The sequence below is a fragment of the Pollicipes pollicipes genome, unplaced genomic scaffold (assembly GCF_011947565.3).
Source record: "Pollicipes pollicipes isolate AB1234 unplaced genomic scaffold, Ppol_2.1 Scaffold_5724;HRSCAF=6776_pilon_pilon_pilon, whole genome shotgun sequence".
Taxonomy (NCBI): domain Eukaryota; kingdom Metazoa; phylum Arthropoda; class Thecostraca; order Pollicipedomorpha; family Pollicipedidae; genus Pollicipes; species Pollicipes pollicipes.
Window position 1 is genome coordinate 30,532,847 of NW_023596746.1, and position 20,988 is coordinate 30,553,834.

Consider the following 20,988-nt stretch of genomic DNA (forward strand, 5'->3'; position numbering starts at 1 on the left):
CGCCCCAGAATCTCGGCGCTCAGAAAAGCGCATGCAAAAGGTGAAAATGCTGGCGAGAAGCTCTACCGGAAACAAGTTGAAAGCGGCTTAAGTGTATGACCTCAAGAAGCTTTTGAAGTCACCATAAAATGTGTAAGCACTTGCATGTAAATCTGAACACACACAATACAGTTTAACCGAGACAAATGGGGCCTAAGTAACGAATATCAAGACTTGAGATCATGAGGCGCCCATTGATACCTATTCAACCTTTCGGCAGGGGCCGGATCAGGTCAGGTCAACGTTCCATAGTGGTGCGCCTGCACAGGCCTAACATCACCTCGTTCTCCCAACTTACGAACACGTTTTCACGGCTGGCTTGCATTTGCGAGTGTGCTTTTAAGTCACTGATGCACTTCAGAGATATCCAAGCACCATTTGAAGCTGCCCCATAAGTCAGATAAGGCAAGCGCCAGAGTTCCAAGTGATGGGAATCGAAGAATTGTAAGTTTGGTAGGCTTACATGTACAGGCGTTGCAGGTCTATGTTTATAGGCCTTGATCAGCCACCTTATACGGCCTCGGGTCAAATTTTTCACGGGTGTAAACGTCAAAAAAGGACATTGACTTACAGCCCGCAGGACTTTTCACTTGTTTTTTTCGGAGGGGGAGGGGCTGCGGTGAAAAAACCGAAGACCAAAAATGTCCACACCTGGGCCAGAAGTGTCGCCAGCACAGGCCAGCAGTGCGAATAACGGCTCCACCACCACCTCGCCACGGCGCGGGAAACACTGTGGGGCACTCTCCAGACCCTGATACAGCCCACAGAGCCGTCATCAGCAAACAGGGCGAAGCCTGGACTGCCGCCGGCGCCCGTCGCATCGATTTTCAGCCACGCCGGCTTTGGCCGACTTCTTCTAGTGCTGTCTCCGGTCGGTGCGATCATTCTGAGTACATGCACCGCGGCATAGCAGACTCCGCGAAGATCTCGCCGAGCAGGACGGATAAGTTCGCTGAACGGGTAGGTCAGGGTCGCGTCCCCTTTCGAGACTTTTCGGAAAACAGCGCTGCGGTTAAAGCCCAGCCGAGATGTTCATGGTTTTATTATGAGCTAAAAATCTATACATAAAACAATCTGCTGCATACTCAACACTACCGACTGTTGCACTCCAATAAAAAGCATACAAGACGAATAAATACACAATCCCGGCGAAATAAGGGTCGGCCAGCGGCGCGGCCGGTACGTTAACCGCGCGCCACGGCGCGTCCGTGGCCCCGCCACCGCCCGGGGGCGGGAACGGGGGCGGGACGGCGAGCCCGCCCCGCCCGGAGCGCGGCGCGGTGAGTTGTACTGCTATCACAAGTGCGGGCCGGCGCGCGGCCGGCCGCGGCGTTCAGTGCATGCCGCCGCCGCCGTCGGGCGCCGCCGGGTAGTGGTGGCCGGCGTAGTGATGCAGCGACATCATGCCAGGCCCGGCCGGCGGGTAGACGGCCTGAAGGCCGGCCAGCGGGTGATGATGCGCCTGCGGGTAGCCGGCGCCGCCGTGCGGCGGCAGCACCAGACCCGCCACGCCATGGTGGTGCGCCGCCGCCGTCGACGCCGGGTGCCGACCGTGATGTACGTCCATCACGCCGTAGGCGCCGGCGGCGGCCGGGCTGGCCGATGCCGCGTAGCCAGCCGGCTGGTAGCCGGAGAGCGACACGGCCGCGCCCAGCATGGAGGCTGCCGCCACGGCCGGCGCAGACCCGCTCATCGCCGCCACGGGCGCCGGAGCCGGAGGCGGAGGTGGAGCTGGCGCCGGAGCCGGAGCTGGAGCTGGCGCTGGAGCTGGTGCCGGCGCAGGGACGGGGACGACGGTGAGAGCCGGAGTCGGCGCTGGGGCGAGGGCGGGGGCGGGGGTGGGAGCCGGCGCCGGCGCCGGCGCCGGGGCCGGTGCGGGCGCCCGCGCTGGAGCCGGCGGCCGGGTCGCCACCGAGGCCGGCAGGGGCACGCCGGCGGACGCGGCGGCTGGCGCCGGGCCGGACGCGGTCACCGTGGCGGGCGCGGCGGTGACGGCCGGCGCCGGCGTCGGCGCGCCGCTGGTGGCGGCCGTCGGCTGCGAGGAGCCGGCTTCGCTGGGCAGCGGGCCGTCCGTCCAGCGCAACAGAGCGTGATGGGGGGAGCGCGACGCCGCGAACTGGTCCTTGACCAGCGTCTGCGAGAAGCTGGCCTGCTTCTGGAGCTCGGCGCTCTCCTTGGCGTGTTCGCCGCAGGAGCGGTACAGATCTGTCGATCACAGAGGCCGTATGCATGTCAGGGACAGGCCACAGCCGCGCCAGCCTCGAATGACGTAGCGCGAGGGTAATGCAGCGAAAAGTCACACAGCGGTCCATCACGCAGTACTGGTTACTCATACAAATGACACTCGTCTACGCACGTTAAGTTCGCCGGAAAAAGCTGGAGGCTGTTGAATGACAATTTCTTATCAACTGCCTTGCTTCAACACACTCCGAACCAAAGAGAGAGAATATCAACATATTCGACGCGCTGACTAGAGTACTCTTGATTCAATCAAATCCAAACACCATGCATTAACGTCCCTCGAATTCGAAATAAGGGATCAACATTGCCCTAAGGACGCGGAAATACGGAACGACTGTGCCACTTTGTGAGGGAAAATGCCGTGGATCCATTTATAGCCTCATCCAATGGATAAGGCAATGGGGACTTTGCAACGGAATCGTGACGTGGCCTCATAGGGTACGGAACTTCTAACAGAAATCACGTGACGCTGTTACCGGGTTTCCCTGATGATAAACAGAATGAAACGGACCGCTCCCGCTCACAGCGGGTAGACTGACCACAACTGCACTGCACCATTTACTAACGTTTAGCCGTTCACAGCAGGTAGACTGACCACAACTGCACTGCCCCATTTGCTAACGTTTACCCGTTCACAGCGGGTAGACTGACCACAACTGCACTGCACCATTTACTAACGTTTAGCCGTTCACAGCGGGTAAACTGACCACAACTGCACTGTACCATTTATTTACGTCCACCCGTTCACAGCGGGTAGACTGACAACTGCATTACACCATTTACTAACGTCTACCCGTTCACAGCGGGTAGAATGACTACAGCTGCACTGCGCATTTACCAATGTTCAGCTGCATTCGTTCGTCACGAGTGCCTCCAGGTCCTGATCTGGTGGGCGCTCCCATGTCGACCACACCCACCAAATGCTTTGGCAGCATTCGAACGAAATCCTGGCCGCCTTCCCACACCACTGGACTCATCAGGACTTTCATAACGGGCATATGGTAAGCCATACGATACCATGTCAAGATTACCTCGCAATGGATCTGATCGGCTTACGAACATCACGTCCACTGCTCCAGCGGACCTTTGATATCTTGACTTTGAGAGCCTTGCAGAAGAAACAGAAGACACACCTGACGCCCAGTAACTGCTTGATATTTTACAAATGAGGATAATACAATGTCCGACGCTTTTCTAAACAGCCAGGTGCATATCACATACGGCATGCGATTTGCCGAATGACGGGGAACCCATGTTGAAACAACTGCGCATTTGCTTGGAACGTGATCCACCAGCCATCATCAGTGAAGCACCTAGACGCCAGTCAGTGTTAGTTCCAACACGCGAACACGGAACAAGGCCCAGTCAACAGTCTGCCACCTCTAGCTTCAGTTGACACAGCACGTGCTGTTGGGTTGGGCGCGCAGCGCGTGGGCTGCGCTGTCCTGCGGACCGCTGGGTCACACTCGGCGGTGGCTCCAAAATCATCTGGTGTGGCGTCAGTGGAGCCCAGACAGCATGGGCGTAACGAACTCTTCACATGCTCCTTCATAACGGGAGAGATCGGAAAAACAAAGGCCTTTCCACACATCTACGAAGACACGTTCGCGCGCGCATGGAAATGACTCAGAATCGCGCCAAATTTCCCTAGACGTTGCCTTCCTTGTCTCTTCCTAATGCGCATTCCTGGATGTCACCTTCCTCGTCTGCTCCTAATGCGCATTCCTGGAAGGTACCTTCCTTGTTTGATCCTAATTCGCAGACAATGTCTGCCTTTTTTGGTGCACGTTTGGTGGTACACCTCTGCAGAATGCCATAGGTTGCGAGTCTGGGTTCAGCAGCGGAGCACAACAGGCCACCGCAGCGTATTAACGAGAACAGACAATCCGTCCTCTAAGCTGCCGACGTCTGGGCGCTGCTGCACAGGAAATGAGCCGCCGGCCGACGAAAAACTCCACTAACCAGAAGGCGAGGCAACAAAAACACGCCTTCCTGTGTCCGATGCCATCGCCGGCCGAGCTTCAGCCCTCCCCGCCGGCGTTCGACCCGTTCTGCAGAGTCTCGCACGACATCCCGCACCGCAAACCGACGTTCCGCGTGACTCTCACTCGAGCAACACCTGCAGGCTCTTCGCCACACCAGGAAGCGGGGCGCCGTTTTTTGGGCGCTCAGCTCGGTTGCACGCCCCCTTTGCCCGAGCCAGGCGGAACGAGGTCGCGCGGGTCACCGTGGGACGGCTCTCAGCAGAGGACTGTCCGGCCGCCAGCCGGCGGAGACGCGCCGGCGACGCCGAGCCCCGACCAGGTAGTCAGCGGAAGGTCACGATAGGTCACGACGAGCCGGTGGAGATGCGCAGGCGACGTCGAGCAACGACCAGTCAGCGAAAGGTCACGACGAGCCGGCGGAGGTTAGCGAAAGGTCGTGGTCGTGTCCCAGACCAGAGGGAGTCAGCGGGAGGCAGCAGCGAGCCGCGAGCCGCGGGAGGTCCGCGCCGGGCCGGCACGCGGCGCCTGGATCAGCCGGAGATCGGACAGTCTGCGGAGCGCCGGCGCGGCTCGCCGGACAGCGCGACAGCCGGCCACCGCCAGCTCGCCAGACAGCCTTTCACCGCCGGACGTGCCGTCCTTCGCGCGGCCAGACGCGGCTAGCGGTACTGCGCCCCACGGCGGCCGATCAGTGTCGGCGCCGGCCGATACCGAGCCTGTGCCGCCGGACACGCGAGACGCCGTCGCCGCTGCCAGGGCGGGCCGGCGGCCGCTCGCACGCCAGCGGCGTGGGAACGGCCTGTGAGGACGGCGCGCCCCACGCCCTTTACATAAAGCCATCGCGTTACTACACGGCAAACTTTCACGAGATGTGTGAGGGGTGCACGCCGCCGCCCCGCCACGTCCCGGCTCGCTCCGTCAATGGTCCACGCCCTGCCAGCCCCGCCCGGGACAGGCTCGCCGTCCGGGAGCGTACGGTGCGGCCGGGAATCCCCGGCGGCGGCGGCGGGGGAGACACGCCCGGTCCCCACCTTTGAGCACGGCCGACGCCCACAGCTGGATGTTGATGTCGGGGATCTTGCTGGCCAGCTGCATGGCCGGCGTGACCATGTTGAAGCTGTCGCGGTTGTTGCCGAGCGAGAGGAAGATGTTGCCGAGCAGCACCAACGAGCACGAAGTCAGACGGTTCAGATCCTCGGCGTTCGCCATCTTCAGCGTCTCCCGCAGATAGCGCCTGCCGGACGAACAGGCGGTGTCGGTGTGGGACGGGACGGTGGCCGGGGCAGAGCCCACAGAGCACGACCCACGCGGGGGTGGACGGCGTCAGCGGCAGACGGAGCACCAGGCGCAGACACGGAGTACGCGAGGCCAGCCGGCCGGCCCCGGTTCGCACCGACAGGGCCAACAACCATCCCACAGTGAGGCAGTGTCACCAGCCCAGCGGGTCATGCCATGGCGCGACTGAAGGCTGACGGCGTGGCGGAGGAGTGCTCCAGTCAACACGGACGGGTGACTTCACGTCCCACCCCTGGCTCCCATAGGCGCGTTGACACTGGCCGGGGGCCGTCGTGCCGCGCCACACCCGTCCCTATCGGACGGCCTGCACCCAGCCACCGCCCGCCCCCTTGCGACCCCGGCCAGTCCCGGTGCGTACTTGGCGTCGTTGTACATGCGCTGGAAGAAGCCGTGCAGACCCTGGACGTAGTAGCTGGCGGCGCGCAGGCTGTGAGACTGCGAGGGCAATGACTCGGGGCTGATGCGGTCCAGCAGGCCCAGGAAGTCGCTCTGCCGACCCATGCGCAGGTACACGATCGCCAGGTTCATGTTGACGAACGTCCACAGCTCGCGCTCCTGCGACGTCTGCAACGTGGAGAAGGTCACGGTGGGTCAGTGGAGGTCAGCCGCAGGTCACGACGGATCACGAAGTAGTCGCATGGCAAACACGCGCAACTCAGCACAGGTAGCGAATATAAAACACCAAAGCAAGCCAACGAAGCCAATGTTCTAAACCTGCCTAACTATAGTGCCAATGCCGGCGTCGAGGTATGTAGATCATGCTATCACCAGACATGTGCTTGATCTTAGGTGGAGCCAGGGGTTACTCAGAATCCACCCATCTTCTCTGAGCCAAAGCGGAATATAATTCATTGAAAATCAAAGCCGGGGCTACAGTTCTGTGACCCGCAGCGGGTGATTGCTTGAAATCGGTACACAACTGAAAGTGGCACAGATTCTTACAATTACAAAATCGAGAAATACACACCACGAACATTATTTTGAAGCCGCAATAATGCACTACGTCTTGTTTCCAGTAAGCAGACCAAATGCCACGTCGGTCAACCTGACGCACGCGCGCGGAGTAGCGTCCGATCACCTGAGCAGCACCTCTGGATCCGTGGATCCGGTCATCCACCGGTGATCCGCTTAAAGTCCGGTGTGGCCAACCAACTCTTGTTTCATGATACCCCCGATACCCTCCATCGGACGCGGTTGTGGCGTATTAGGGTGGTGCTGCACACCTTTGATGCCCGGCACGGCCAGCTCCTCGAGAGGCGCAGCTGTCGTGCCCGCGGCGCCGTTGCTAAGCCTGGCCGGAGCATACGACGCTCGTCCGCGGATATTTCGCATAAAACGGCACCCTTTTCGCCTTAATGCACCGTTACTTGCAGAGGTCGCCGTTGCCGGCGACCAGACTACTGCTGAAGAGGCCAACGTGCTACAGGCCAGGTAGTTCATGAGAACTGAAGATTATCCACACTCCTTAGGATTTTTCTCTGGGGCTTCAAGTTGACATGCTTTGGGGTATGAACGCCAAAACCAGCGCAAAAATAACAGTGCAGGGCATATCACTTCCACGGTAGCTTAAGCGTGCTTTGTCGTCTATGATGGCATCTACTGCACCTGCGACAGACAACGTGCCCCTGCAAAAACGGCGAATGCTTCTTTTACTAGATTAATCTTAACTCCCAGTTGTCGGGCCCTTCGTTCCTTTGCATCTCCGGTGCTGCCCCAGGAGTAATTTGTGGATGAGTGATAAAATATATCGACCTCTCCTTGCACGAAGCCGTTGGGATACCGCCACTCTATCGCTTGCGCCTTCTACCACCTTCTTCTCCATGTCCCTCGTGCACTTTACTTCATTTGTAGGTTATTTGTTATTTTAATATTTTTGACTGATATAATAAATATATATTATAATGCATACACACACACACACACGTATATATATATATATATATATATATATATATATATATATATATATATGCAGAGCAGCCCAAACGGCCCGAAGAGGTTTCTTGCAAATGGCTTCGGATTATCGATTCTTGTTTTTTTTCCGTTAACTGCGTTCTGGCATAAACTCATTCAACAGCTTGTCATCTCATCAGTTTGCTGTTTGGTCAGCACGACCATCTTGGGTCCTGATATCCACAATAGCCAAAGGATTCATTGCGCTTTACTCTGTGCTTATCAGTTTCTGTACAACGATTGGCAACGACTTATAATAATATCTTAATTTGCGTTGACACTATGAGACTTGTAAAACATTCCAGATTTCAAGTAATCCCGGTCATGCGCTGGAACCATTGGAGTAGAAATGTAGCTAAAAATAATTCTTCCTCCGAGTTCTTTACGTAGACCACACGCAGCACTGAGCGCATCACAATATTCTTCCCATGATATTTGTACTTTTCTGACTTGTATTACGTGCTGTTACCATAGTGGACTCCATCGGAATCGAGACTCCGAAATGGGCTTATATCCTTGACTCGGAACCGGAATTAACTCAAAATGCGCGCCGCCAGTCGGAAGTGGGGGGGACACCGCGTGATCCACCAGAAGTCGGGCTCATCACTGGCGCCGCCGTCAAGTTCGTCATTATCACGCCACCATCGGATCACGACGCAACAATGCCCCTTCCTAGCAAAAGTTGCAGGTCCGAGCCAATGACTAAAGGCTACTGAGCCCAAGCGATCGCTGAGATCCGTTTTGACGCGTTGTTATCGTTGAGATCCGCTTTGAAGGCATCAGAAAAACCGCGCCGTGAAACGGACGCGACGTGGGCGTCCATTGCGGCGCGAACTGTGCCCTTTAGAGCGGTACACCTGACGGATAAGGCCGGACCCGACCGCGGCCACGACGCCTCGCTGCCCGTCGCAGAGGCGGGAGGACGGCTACTGCGCCAGACCCGACAGCGGCCGCGACGCCTCGCCGCCCGTCGCAGAGGCGAAAGGAAGGCTATTGCGCCAGACCCGACAGCAGCCGCGACGCCTCGCCGACCGTCGCAGAGGCGGGAGGAAGGCTACTGCGCCAGACCCGACAGCGGCCGCGACGCCTCGCCGCCCGTCGCAGAGGCGAAAGGAAGGCTATTGCGCCAGACCCGACAGCAGCCGCGACGCCTCGCCGACCGACGCAGAGGCGAGAGGAAGGCTACTGCGCCAGACCCGACAGCGGCCACGACGCCTCGCCGCCCGTCGCAGAGGCGGGAGGAAGGCTACTGCGCCAAACCCGACAGCGGCCACGACGCCTGGCCGAACGTCGCGGAGGCAGGAGGAAGACTATTGCGCCAGACCCGACAGCGGCCACGACGCCTCGCCGACCGTCGCAGAGGCGGGAGGACGGCTACTGCGGCAGACCCGACGGCAGCCACGACGCCCCGCCGCCCGTCGCAGAGGCGGGGGGACTACCGCGCCGGGCCCGCCGGGTCTGCCAGGGTTCGCCCGCACGCCAGCGTGGACCGACGCTGTTCAGCCCAACGGCGGACAGCACTCGCTCGCACCGAGGTGTCATGTCCACCCCTACACCCGTTTCCACCGAGGTTCTCCATCCTCACTTCCAGTTCTCTGAAGACGTTCCCACGCTAGTCCTCCAGCCCCGCGCACGATAATTTCACTTTGAAGATACAGGGCTGCTGAGAACAAATACAACACTGATAATGCCATATGCCAATATCACACACATTTTTTAGGATATATGTATATATATATATATATATATATAATATATAACATTCGCCAAAATTTGATGCCTTTATTTGTTGAGTTTCATTCTCTGAACTGCAAATGATATTGAACACAAACCAGATTCCTGACTGCGTCAGCCGATCGTAACCAACCGCGGACATCAGCAAACCAGCCCCGTATCCTGTGACACCAATACATATGCCAGCCTTTTCCATTTCGTGCGTTCCATTTCCATTTGTGCGCAGCCCATTCCAAAACTAGAAATCAGTCCCGAGTTCTCTTCGCATATCAATGCAAATACCCAAAGCTCTACCAAACTGGAAACATGACTTAGAAATATTACTCTAATGTTCAGAACAGGGATCAGGACGAAGCCAGACTTCCAACTTCGAAGCCGAATCCCAGGCGAGACAATGACATGAAGCCGAAGTCGAAGCCGCGGTTTTCAAGCTTGAAACTGTGGAGCCGAGGCTAAAGTCAACTTACCCGTTTTTATATAAAGCCCATTCCGAGGCCGGTGTTTTCGAACTCAATGCCGCGAAGCCGGAACCTTCCGCACACGAAGCCAGAACCCTATCCCGAGAAGCCCGAACCTTATGCCGCGAAGCCGGAACCTTATGCCGCGAAGCCGGAACCTTATGCACGCAAAGATGAAAACAAAATCAGCGGCTTCGAGCTCAAGCTTCGAACAGCGTCGTAAACGCGAGTCAAGGCCTTAACCGTGAGTTTAAAATCATGAGAACGAAGCTGCAGCCGAATCTAGCGTACACCGCTGTTCTGAGAAGGCAACCATTCTCGCGTCCTGCTTATACTGTATGGGACCCCCAAACACTATCATGCTTTTACAGGGTGGTTGATAATTTTCCAGACCTTGGTTCCGCGGCAACTTAAAGGTCCTGAGAATAACCGCCAGGTCGTTTTGGCTGCAGCCCAAGCCAGGTCGATAATGCGATGTGTTTGAAGCCGACGTCAGAGCCGTCCGTTAACGATGGTAAAGCAGAAGCCAAAGCCGAAGTCAACCGTTTAAAATGATGGAGTCAAAGACGAAGCCAGCCGTGAAAATGGCTCAAAGAAAATTCCAAACCACGGACCTTCGGAGGAAAATTGCGGCTTCGCAGGAGCCCACACCAAAATTGGCTCCGTCAACGTGTCTGGCTCAGGATTAACGGGTAGACTTCGCTGGCGACAGCTCACCTTCACTACCAATAAAGGGTCGTTAAATTTAACGGGATCAGGCTATACTACATCAGTGAATGCAGGTGTCCACTGTCCGCGTCACCAGCGGGCTTTCAACAGCGGAATCCATCTACCCGTTATTCTTGAGCCATGCCTGACTCAGGAATAACGGGTAGAAAGATTCCGTTGCCGACAGCGCACAGGTGGTGGGTGACCTTTACCCCGAACAATAAAGGATCATAAAATGAAAATCATACAAGTTGTAGTACATTTATGATACCTTTTGCATTGGTTTGAACTTTGGAAACCCGACCAAAACATGCCATCCACTACAATGCTAAAAAGCAACTTTCTAAAGGTGTGAGAACCTTGAGAGAAATAAAACATTTCGACCCTGGCCCGGAGACGGCGAATGTCCATGCCGCCCTTTCACGATCCGCTCGTCAATTCGTCCCGTTTGGCAGCATAAGTTACACCCTACCCGACAAAGCCTCCCAGCATCGGCGGGGCGGGGAGGGGGGGGGGGCTGAGGGGGGTGAAGGGGATGGAAAAGTCAAGTGGGAACGCCCCAGATCCGCCTGGAGCCCCTCCGGCCGGCTGAGCGGCGCGCTGTCGCACTCTCGCAGGCAGCGGCGGAGTTTCCGAGGCGCGCCGGGACGGTGGGCGCGCCGACCAGCCGCCCGTGCCCGCCCGTCCGGCAGCGGCGCGGCGCGTCGCCCAGCACGGCGAGCGCCGCAGTGAGACCACCCGCGCCGCCGACCCGTCCGGCCGGCTTCATCCGCTCGCGGACGACAGCGCTCCCGAGAACCGTGACACAACACGCCGCAAACAAGGCCGGCCTGGCAGGTGGACATGACGCCTCAGTTGAAGGGCTGGCCGGGCCTGTCGTCGGCGAGTGTGCAGCGGTACGGAGCGGGCGGGCCGGCGCCTCTGGACGGCCGGTCCCGGTCCCGAAGCGCGGCTTGGCGGGCGCCCGCTGGCAGCCGCTCGCCGGGCGGGCCAGCCGGCGCTGGCGGAGACTGCTGAGGGACGGCCACCAAGCGCCCGCTGCTGTCTACGCTGGGTACTGACGTCACCCCCGGTGCCGTCCGGGAGGGTGGCTGCACAGCGGTCCCGTATGGGCAAGATGGGGACCGACGGCCATCGGGAGGACAAGCCGACGTTCATTTTTCATCCATGCTGAGGCTGGCAGCTGTCGGATCAATCCAAACTTTACGAGAGGAACAGGCCCGCCTAGTCTGAAACTCGTAAAAAGACTACACCTGGGCTGATTAGCCGGAAGATCCGTGTTGGACCAGCCTCATCGAGCTCTTAGGAGATAAAAACACTTGAAAATTTAAGACGAATATCTTATGAGCACTAGTCGCCTAGACAAAGCTGGAGCAAACGACTTACATATGCTTACACAGCTTACGCATGGAAGCTAAATGATCACATGAAACCTAAACTCAGTGACATCAAAGATGGCGCGAGGGTTAACATGTGCAGTACGCAGTTAAGTTGGTACTTTCCATTACGTAAATCATACGGCGCAGTTTCGCCTGCAGGAACGCTGTCGGCAGCACACGCCCACCAAAAGACGGAAACCGCCACAGGCCGCACAGTGAAGCGTTAACAACAGACCACGGGAAATCCGCGTCCATTCATTGTGCTACCCTCCCTGAAAACAGGCCAATGCTGCAGGGCGATAGCCATCACACAAAACAACCACCAACGGAATGCCCCGGGACAGCCTTTGCAGCACAACCCTCACCTCCCCGTCATCCCACCGCACCAAAACTGCTTACGAACCGATCGCTCGGCCATTTTGGAGGCGGCGAACGCAGCGCGAGACTGCGCTGCTTTGCAGACACCCGTATGTCGGAAATCAGACGGGCACTGCCTCCGAGTCGGTACGGGGCCGAGGTGGGGAGACACCGAACCGCACGTGCACGAAGAGGGACGGCGGACGGGCGAAGGGATGGGGGTGGGGTGGAGGGAGGAACCGCGCTGAGAAAAGGACGGAGGAACGAAGGGCAGACCGAGGGAAGAACAGAGGGAGGGACGGAATGACGGCTGGAGGGACGAACGGCGGTGCAGAAAGGGGACGGAGGGAAGCACAGAGGGGGACGTAAGGAGGGACGGGCGCAGGGACGTGTGCCGGGTCCCGACGGGCTCGTCCGCGGCCGTCGTGTCGTCACTCACCCGGAGAGCGGCGTTCAGCTGGGCTTCGGCCGGCTCCATGCAGTTCATGCTCATGGCGTACAGGCCCAGCACCGTGTGGATCTGCGCCCTGCCACACACAGGTGACGCCGTCACGTCACGCACGCGCTCAGCTGAGCCAATCGTCTCGCAGAGCGACGTCGGCAGTGTACGACGAGCGGCGGGCCATGTCGCAGGGGGGGACGCACGACGGTCATTTGTCAGCATGACCCCCCCCCCCCCCCCCCAGGTCAAGGTGGTGGTTAAAGAGCGCAAAGCCCGTCGATGTCAGCGTGACATGATGGAAGCAGACCCTGAACTGCCCAAGACTTGAGCACACTTTTGCAAAAACAACAACCTCCCGGCAGTACGAACGCCGTCTTTCCACGCACCAGACCACCGCGCCAGCCCGGCCCGCAGTCGGCCTGGCCCGCCGAGCGGCCCAGAGCGCCCCGTCGCCGGCTCACCTGTGGCCGGTGAGCAGCGACGGCCGCTGACGGCAGATGTGACACAGGCTGGCGATCTCCTGGATGGCACCAGCGTTGTCACCCATCACCAGACGGCACTGCACAATGTGCTCCAGGATCATCAGCTGGAACGTGTGCAGGATCGGCCGGTCCGCCGTCGCTGCCGGTGGAACGAGCACCTTAGCGGCGACATCTAGCGAGCGCCACGCCAAGCTGTACTTTGTAGGCGGCCACCCGCTTCAAGCGCTGCCGCGACAGGCGCATCTCACATAGCATGGCTCGCACATCTGATAGCTTTACTGTCACCACCACGTGCCAAAACTTGCCCCTGGCCGGAACCCCCACCGCCCTCGACTCCTCCAATCGACACCATGCTCGGCCGTCCCGCCGGAGCGACCGGCCCAAGTCCAGCGGGCGCAGGGGGAAGGGGGTGAGGTCGTGGCCTCACCGTTCAGCCGGTTGATCTGCGTGAGCGCTTTGTCCGAATACTTCTGCGCCTTGTCCATGTAGCCCGCCTGCATCGAGTGCATGACCGTCACCAGGTACACCACCACGCAGAGCTCCTCCCTCGGCATCCACATGAACATGTCGCCCGTGCTTGCCGAGGGTGGCGCGCTGTCTGTGAACAGAGAAGGCCGCGCTCAGCTATCTACACTCGCCGGCGACTTGCCCACAGCCCGCCATATAACACACACACACACTCAACATATACAGCCACACATACCACAGGGAGCGGGCGCCAAGGACGCAAGGGGCGATAGCGCAACGGTCCAACAGCGGGCTGGACCAGACGGGCTGCGGTGTGCAGCGGTTGTGTCCCCACGAGCCTAGGGCGTGCTGACGGGTCAGGACACAGATTCAGTAGCCGTGGCTAGCTACTGAGGCAGACAATAATGGGGCGTATCCAGGGGGAATACAGTGGGTACCTTGCCAGTTCTGTGCGGCTGATGGCTGGCTAAAAGGTGATGTGCGTACGAGAGCCACCGATGACGTTGATTTTTTTCTAAGGAACACACGTGGAACATTTCGCATGAATAGCCCAGCTGGTGGCACCCAGGAGACTCGAACATATTCAGTCTAGTTCTCATTACCGAACACAACCGAGGCGGACCTGAGCATTCATATTTGTATTTCATATCACAGTGTTCCAATACAAAATGTCCTGAACGTTTATCCTCGCTGGCCCACTGCGAGATGTCCTGAACTCTTACCCTCGTCGGCCCACCGCGAGATGTCTTGAACTCTCATCCTCGCCGGCCCCACTGCGAGATATCCTGAACTCTCACCGTCGTCGGTCCACTGCCAGATAACCTGAACTCTCATCCTTGTCGGCCCACTGCGAAATATCCTGAACCCTCATCCTCGCCGGCCCACTGCGAGATGTCCTGAACTCTTACCCTCGTCGGCCCACTGCGATAACCTGAAATCTCACCCTCGTCGGCCCCACTGCGAGATGTCCTGCACACTCTGCTGCAGCTGCCTTCAGCCACGACTTGCTGCACTTGACTTGGCCAGCCAATAGGTAGTAACAGGTCTGCAGCACCAAGAAAAATACCTGCCGGGCCGGGCGGAGACGTCAGACCGGGCGGAGACGTCAGAGCCGGGCAGGGACGTCAGACCCGGGCGGAGACGTCAGGGCCGGGTGGAGACGTCAGGGCCGGGCGGAGACGTCAGACCAGGACGGAGACGTCAGGGCCGGGCGGGGACGTCAGGGCCGGGCGGGGGAAGTCAGACCCGGGCGGGGACGTCAGACCCGGGCGGAGACCTCAGAACCGGGCGGAGACGTCAGACCAGGGCGGAGACCTCAGCACCCCGGCGGAGACGTCAGACCCGGGCGGAGGACGTCAGACCCGGGAGGAGACGTCAGACCCGGGCGGGAGACGTCAGACCCGGGCGGAGACGTCAGACAGACAGGCGGAGACCTCAGACCCGGGCGGAGACGTCAGATTAGGGCGGAGACCTCAGACCCGGGCGGAGACATCAGAACAGGGCGGAGACCTCAGACCCGGGCGGGACGTCAGACCCGGGCGGAGACCTCAGACCCGGGCGGGACGTCAGACCCGGGCGGAGACGTCAGACCCGGGCGGAGACGACGTCAGACCCGGGAGGAGACGTCAGACCCGGGCGGGGACGTCAGACCCGGGCGGAGACGTCAGACCAGGGCGGAGACCTCAGACCCGGGCGGAGACGTCAGACCCGGGCGGAGACGTCAGGGCCGGGCAGGGACGTCAGACCCGGGCCGGGACGTCAGACCGGACGGAGACGTCGGCCGGGAGACGTCAGACCCGGGAACATCAGGGCCGGGCAGGGAAGTCAGACCCGGGCGGGGACGTCAGACCCGGGCGGAGACGTCGGACCCGGGCGGAGACGTCAGACCAGGGCGGAGACCTCAGACCCGGGCGGAGACGTCAGACCAGGGCGAAGACGTCAGGGCCGTGGCAAGGGACGTCAGACCCGGGCGGAGACGTCAGGGCCGGGCGGGGAAGTCCAGACTCGGGCGGAGACGTCAGGGCCGGGCAGGGGAAGTCAGACCCGGGCGGGGACGTCAGACCCGGGCGGAGACGTCGGACCCGGGCGGAGACGTCAGGGCCGGGTGGGGACGTCAGACCCGGGCGGAGACGTCAGGGCCGGGCGGGGAAGTCAGACCCGGGCGGGGACGTCAGGGCCGGGCGGAGACATCAGACCCGGACGGAAACGTTCAGACTCAGGAGGGAGACGTCAGGGCCGAGCGGAGAAGTCAGACTCGGGCGGAGACGTCAGGACCGGGTCGGGCGGGCCGGTCAGAGCGCGAGCCCGGCCGGCCGGGACCGTAACGGCAGAGCGATGGCCACCCCCACGAGCTACCGGTCGGGTCCGGTCGGTCACAGCTCAAGATCAGGGGGCGGGGCCGGAGTGAGCGGTCAGCGAGGCTCGCAACACCAACACCGGCCGGCCGTCGACCCTCGCTCCGCACTCTGCTCTTCACACAAGGGCTCCGCACACTGACTACGCGAGTGCTAACAAAGCCTTACACCGCGTTCAACTCGAATCCTGCAGACAAGGAACTGTCTGGTGTCCGCATATGGCGCACACGAACCGGCCCTGATACTACTACAGACGCGCGTTCGTGTCCGGCACCAGTGCGCCTGCGACCGAGAGCCACCGACACCGCGGCGCTGGTGGGGGCGGTGCGCACCTTGAGGTACTCCTTCTGTTGGTTGCTGCCCTGCCAGGCCTCCACCATCGGGCCGCCCTGCTGCAGCAGCGGTGCCGCCTCGTTCAGCTTCCGCTCCGCCAGCAGCAGCTGCATCCAGCAAGCGACGCGTTAGCCACAACACGGACGATGTGTCAACCGCGAGATGGGAGGACGTCGGCCCCTAACACGGACGATGCCCTAGTCACGACAGGGACGATACGCCAACCACAGCGCGGGCCGGACAGGCAGACAGTAGCCATATAAGCCAGACAGGAGCTGGTCGTCAGCCACATCGCAGAAGGGCGCTCAGTGGCACGAAACCAGCGCCGGTTGGTCAACCGCACCACGGGCTGGCCGGCGGTGACTTCAACGTCAGTTATCAGAAACGTACTAAGCAGGCGCTAGAAATACCATCAGCGGGACACAGTGTGAACACTGTGAAGAGAAAACCACGGCATAAAAATATTAGCGACGTATTCTAAGGAAAGCCACCGGCTTTAGGCGGGAAATTTCACGGCACCGCCGGCGCTACATTGACGTCACAGACGGGTTACAGCCTGACAGGGGCGAACAACAGAACATCCGTGAAATATCAGATGTAACAGAGGACCGTGGGCACCACGCAATCTAACAGACCGAGCATCCTGCGGCCCAGACCAATGTCAACACAAATGTGGCCCTGCAAGACAAATGGATCAGGACGGCACCGCGAACAAAGCAGGCGGTGCGAAGCCCGACGTTCGGCCACGCAGTGTCGCGGAGGATGCTGACGTCGTGCGCACCTAACCACTCAGTTCACACCCCTGTCGAAGTCCGCAGGCACCCTGTACCGATTGCAAACCACGTGCTCGCACCGCGTCACCTCAGGGTTGCTTGCGTCAATCACAACGCACTGAGGCAGGTCTCTGCGATTTCGAGATCACACTCGTGCACGCACTGTGCATGGACCACGCCCACCGCCACGGCCACACCAAACCACACACATACACACAAAAGCCCTACGAATGGTCCCCAGAGAGATGGCAGCACTACTCAACATCCACGTCTCCCTGCCAACGCAAAACCGGATCACTAACCACGTGCGCGAGATTCCACAACCGAACGCCCGCATGGGCGGCACTGCACCGGATACACTGTTTGGTCCATTCACGGACGTCTAAGAGTCGTTGAAGCGCTACGACCATGCCTGCTTGACTTCACCACCCGAGGCTCACGCCCCGTTAGAGCGCCTCGCTCCCAATCCGGTCCACCTGGGACCAGCCTACCAATGCCTGCAGTTACCATACTTGGGACTACGTGTCACGCATGCATGAGGCGCGCGCACGCAGTGCACACCATCCGCGACGCCGCCTCCTACTCACCATGGCCTTGCTGAGCAGGAAGAGGATCTGGGTATAGCCGGCGCCCGAGATACGCGTGAACTCGACGCCGACGCCCAGCAGGCTACACGCCGACACGAAGTCCTTCTCCTTGGCGTGCAGTTGCTGGCGGGTGGCGACAACGAGCGTCAGACACCGGCGGCGATGAGCGTCAGACATCGGCGACGACGAGCGTCAGACATCAACGACAACGAGCGTCAGACATCAGCGACGAGCATTAGACATCAGCGGAAAACGAGCATCAGATATCGGCGACAACGAGCGTCAGACATCTGCGGCACCGCACACTCGACGATACAAACGCTTTGCCTGTTCACGGCACGACACTATCAAAAGAACTTGGCACAGCTTGACATGTTATTGCACACAGCAGGACCTGCAACAGAGCAGAGCAATGAGCAGGACTGAAACAGGCTGCCGAGCTGTTTCAATGCAAGAAAGGCTGAACAACAGCCTGCATCTCAAGCATACACCAAAAGAAACGTCCATAACGGGAGATTATTAGACAGCAGCATTATCAGCATCTCTAGTGCGGCATATGGGAGGTGCTGAGGCCCACTGGCCTTCACTGCGTGCACCTACCGCCAGCTGGAAGAGGAGGCGACAGTGCCAGTAGCAGCTGCCCTGCGAAATCTCGATGGCACGTCGTCGTAGCGTCTCTTTGGCCCACTTCTGCTGCTGCTGCTGCTCGAACAGCTGCGCCAGAACGCTGGCCGACTCGAACTTGACATCGTCGAAGGACGATATCGCCTGAGACAGGTCCCACTGGCGGTACAGGCGACATTCACTATGTGAAGCACGATATCGCCTGAGACAGGTCCCACTGGCGGCACAGACGACACAGTCACTATGTGAAGCACGATATCGCCTGAGACAGGTCCCACTGGCGGTACAGACAACACAGTCACTGTGTAAAACGCGATATCGCTTGACACAGGTCCCACTGGCAGTACAGACAACACAGTCACTGTGTGAAGCACGACATCGCCTGAAACAGATCCCACTGGCAGTGCAGACAACACAGTCACTGTGTGAAGCACGATACCACCTGAGACAGGTCTCATTGGCGGTACAGGTGGCAGTCACTATGTGAACCACGACATCGCCAGAGACAGGTCTCATTGGCAGTATAGGTGACAGTCACTATGTGAAGCATGATATCGCCCGAGACAGGTCCCACTGGCAGTACAGACAACACAGTCACTGTGTGAAGCACGACATCGCCTGAGACAGATCTCATTGGCAGTACAGGCGACAGTCAACATGTGAAGCACGATATCACCTGAGACAGGTCCTACTGGCAGTACAGGCAATACAGTCGCTGTGTGAACCACCAACCGCCTGAGACGAGGCCCGCGGGTGGTACAGGATATACAGTCGCTGAGTTGAAGGACAATGTCCCCTGAGACAGGACCCACTGGCGGCACAGGCAACACAGTCACCATGTGAAGCACAACATCGCCTGAGATGGGCCCCACTGGTGTTACCGGCAATACAGTTACGGTGTCCTGAGGCGGGTCCCACGGCCATACAGGTGGCACAGTCACTGTGTGAAGGATGACATCACCCAAGACAGGTCCCACTGGCACCACAGGTGGCACAGTTGCGATGTGCACACAGGTGTCCCCAGTTATAACAGATCAGACTGACATGGTTGTGCATCATGAATTTATTTAGGTTAGGGTTAGGTTAGGTTAGGTTAGGTTAGGTTAGGCTAGGTTAGGTTAGGTTAGGTTAGGTTAGGTTAGGTTAGGTTAGGTTAGGTTGGGCATTGCCTTTTCTTTGGTAGGCATGAATATAACAGGTTACAGGAGTGCATGTTATTACTTAATCCATCATATATGCCAGCACATCAGTAAGATGCTTTAAGTGGCATGACACAAATGAGTCATAATAGACAGTGCCAAAATGTACATGAATGGAGCTGGTGGGCTTTTGAGAAGTGCCCTCCCTAACTGTAAATACCAATCTAAAAATGCAAACATGGAATATACTTGTCTTTAGACAAAACAACTAGCAAGATTACTTGAATGACATAAACTTTGAAAATTTAAGCTATTAAGTGGTTGTATCTAATAATTTGGTAACTGCAAATATATCAGACAGACATTGATTACAACAAACTGGGCTTTCAGCACTCATTATAAACATATAAGCCGCAGGCCCACTTCAAGAAGGCTGTTGTAGACCCTACATTCTACTCCACTTCACAGATTGATTTATGTCTGTATCTCCTCCAGTTGCCAAGATATGACTCCACTGCCTAAAAATGACACAGAACAAGCTGATCCAAAACTTGCACAGGATAGGTTAAGTCTGCACCAACTGCAAAAAATGAGAACAGTGAGCAGCAGTGATATTGTAATGTTGCAGAAAAAACATTAGCCTAAATTTGTTAATGCAAGTGCCTTGTAAATATTACAGCACAGCTTCAAAAGAACCATGCCTCATACTCATTATGACTTCATGGTTGTCTTAAAGTGGCCACGACAAAAGACTAGCTAAAGGCACGGCTAGCCAGGATCATTTGAGCAAAGCCAATGCAACTGCAAAATTCCTGATCTGTGAATATCAAAACTCACTTCACCTGCAGCCTTAGTCATAACCAATGTGGATACATGGAAAATGCTGCGTCTGCACAAATCCATCAAATTATAAAATGCTTCTTAATCCACATAATTTTAATAACTGGCAAACTGGCACAACATACAAATCAGCTGTGTGTGACTGGTGGGTTACCCATGACTATAGCTGGTCCCTTGGATCATTCACAGATTCTGTGGTTATTGGTGATAAGTACCAGACTCCCAGACACAAAAAATGCCCAGTGCAACATCCCTGTGATAAGAACTGAGCCTGTGACTCTCTGTCATTGAGCTCAACCCTCTTACTTGCTGTCATTGGTGATGTTATGACACACTCAGCTGCTGAGGCTATGTGGCATCACCTGCCCCTCACTCTGGCAGGAAGGGCAGGCACTGTGGGGAATCAAATCATGTACCTCTAGTTTCCTTAACTACAGCTCAACCACTACTCTACCATTACCCGTGAGCACACATGCTTGACCATCCACCACCAGTAATTTAATATTCAGCCATTTGGGTGACAGGTATTGTAACTGGAAAAACCTGCTACACCAGACATGAGCCTAAAATGTCTAGCATAGCAGCAACAATTACAGGGCACTCACAACATACATCTGGGAGCCCAGAATTTGGTGCATGGTCATCAGCAGCTTCAGGTAATTCAAGCAAAACTCCTGAAAATAATTTCAAAATTTGGCCCAATTTAGCTCACCTGAGGTTGGCACTTGCTACAGGTTAAGCTCAACAACATCATGTAAGCATCAAGTACATTGGACCATTTTTTGCAGACCAGACA

At 57.9% G+C, this 20,988-nt stretch overlaps 1 pseudogene; it reads right to left on the reverse strand.

Annotated features, from left to right (window-relative positions):
- Nucleotides 1–244: 244 nt before the first annotated feature.
- LOC119102920 (MAU2 chromatid cohesion factor homolog) overlaps nucleotides 245–20,988 on the reverse strand; it is a 21,974-nt pseudogene continuing 1,230 nt past the window's right edge.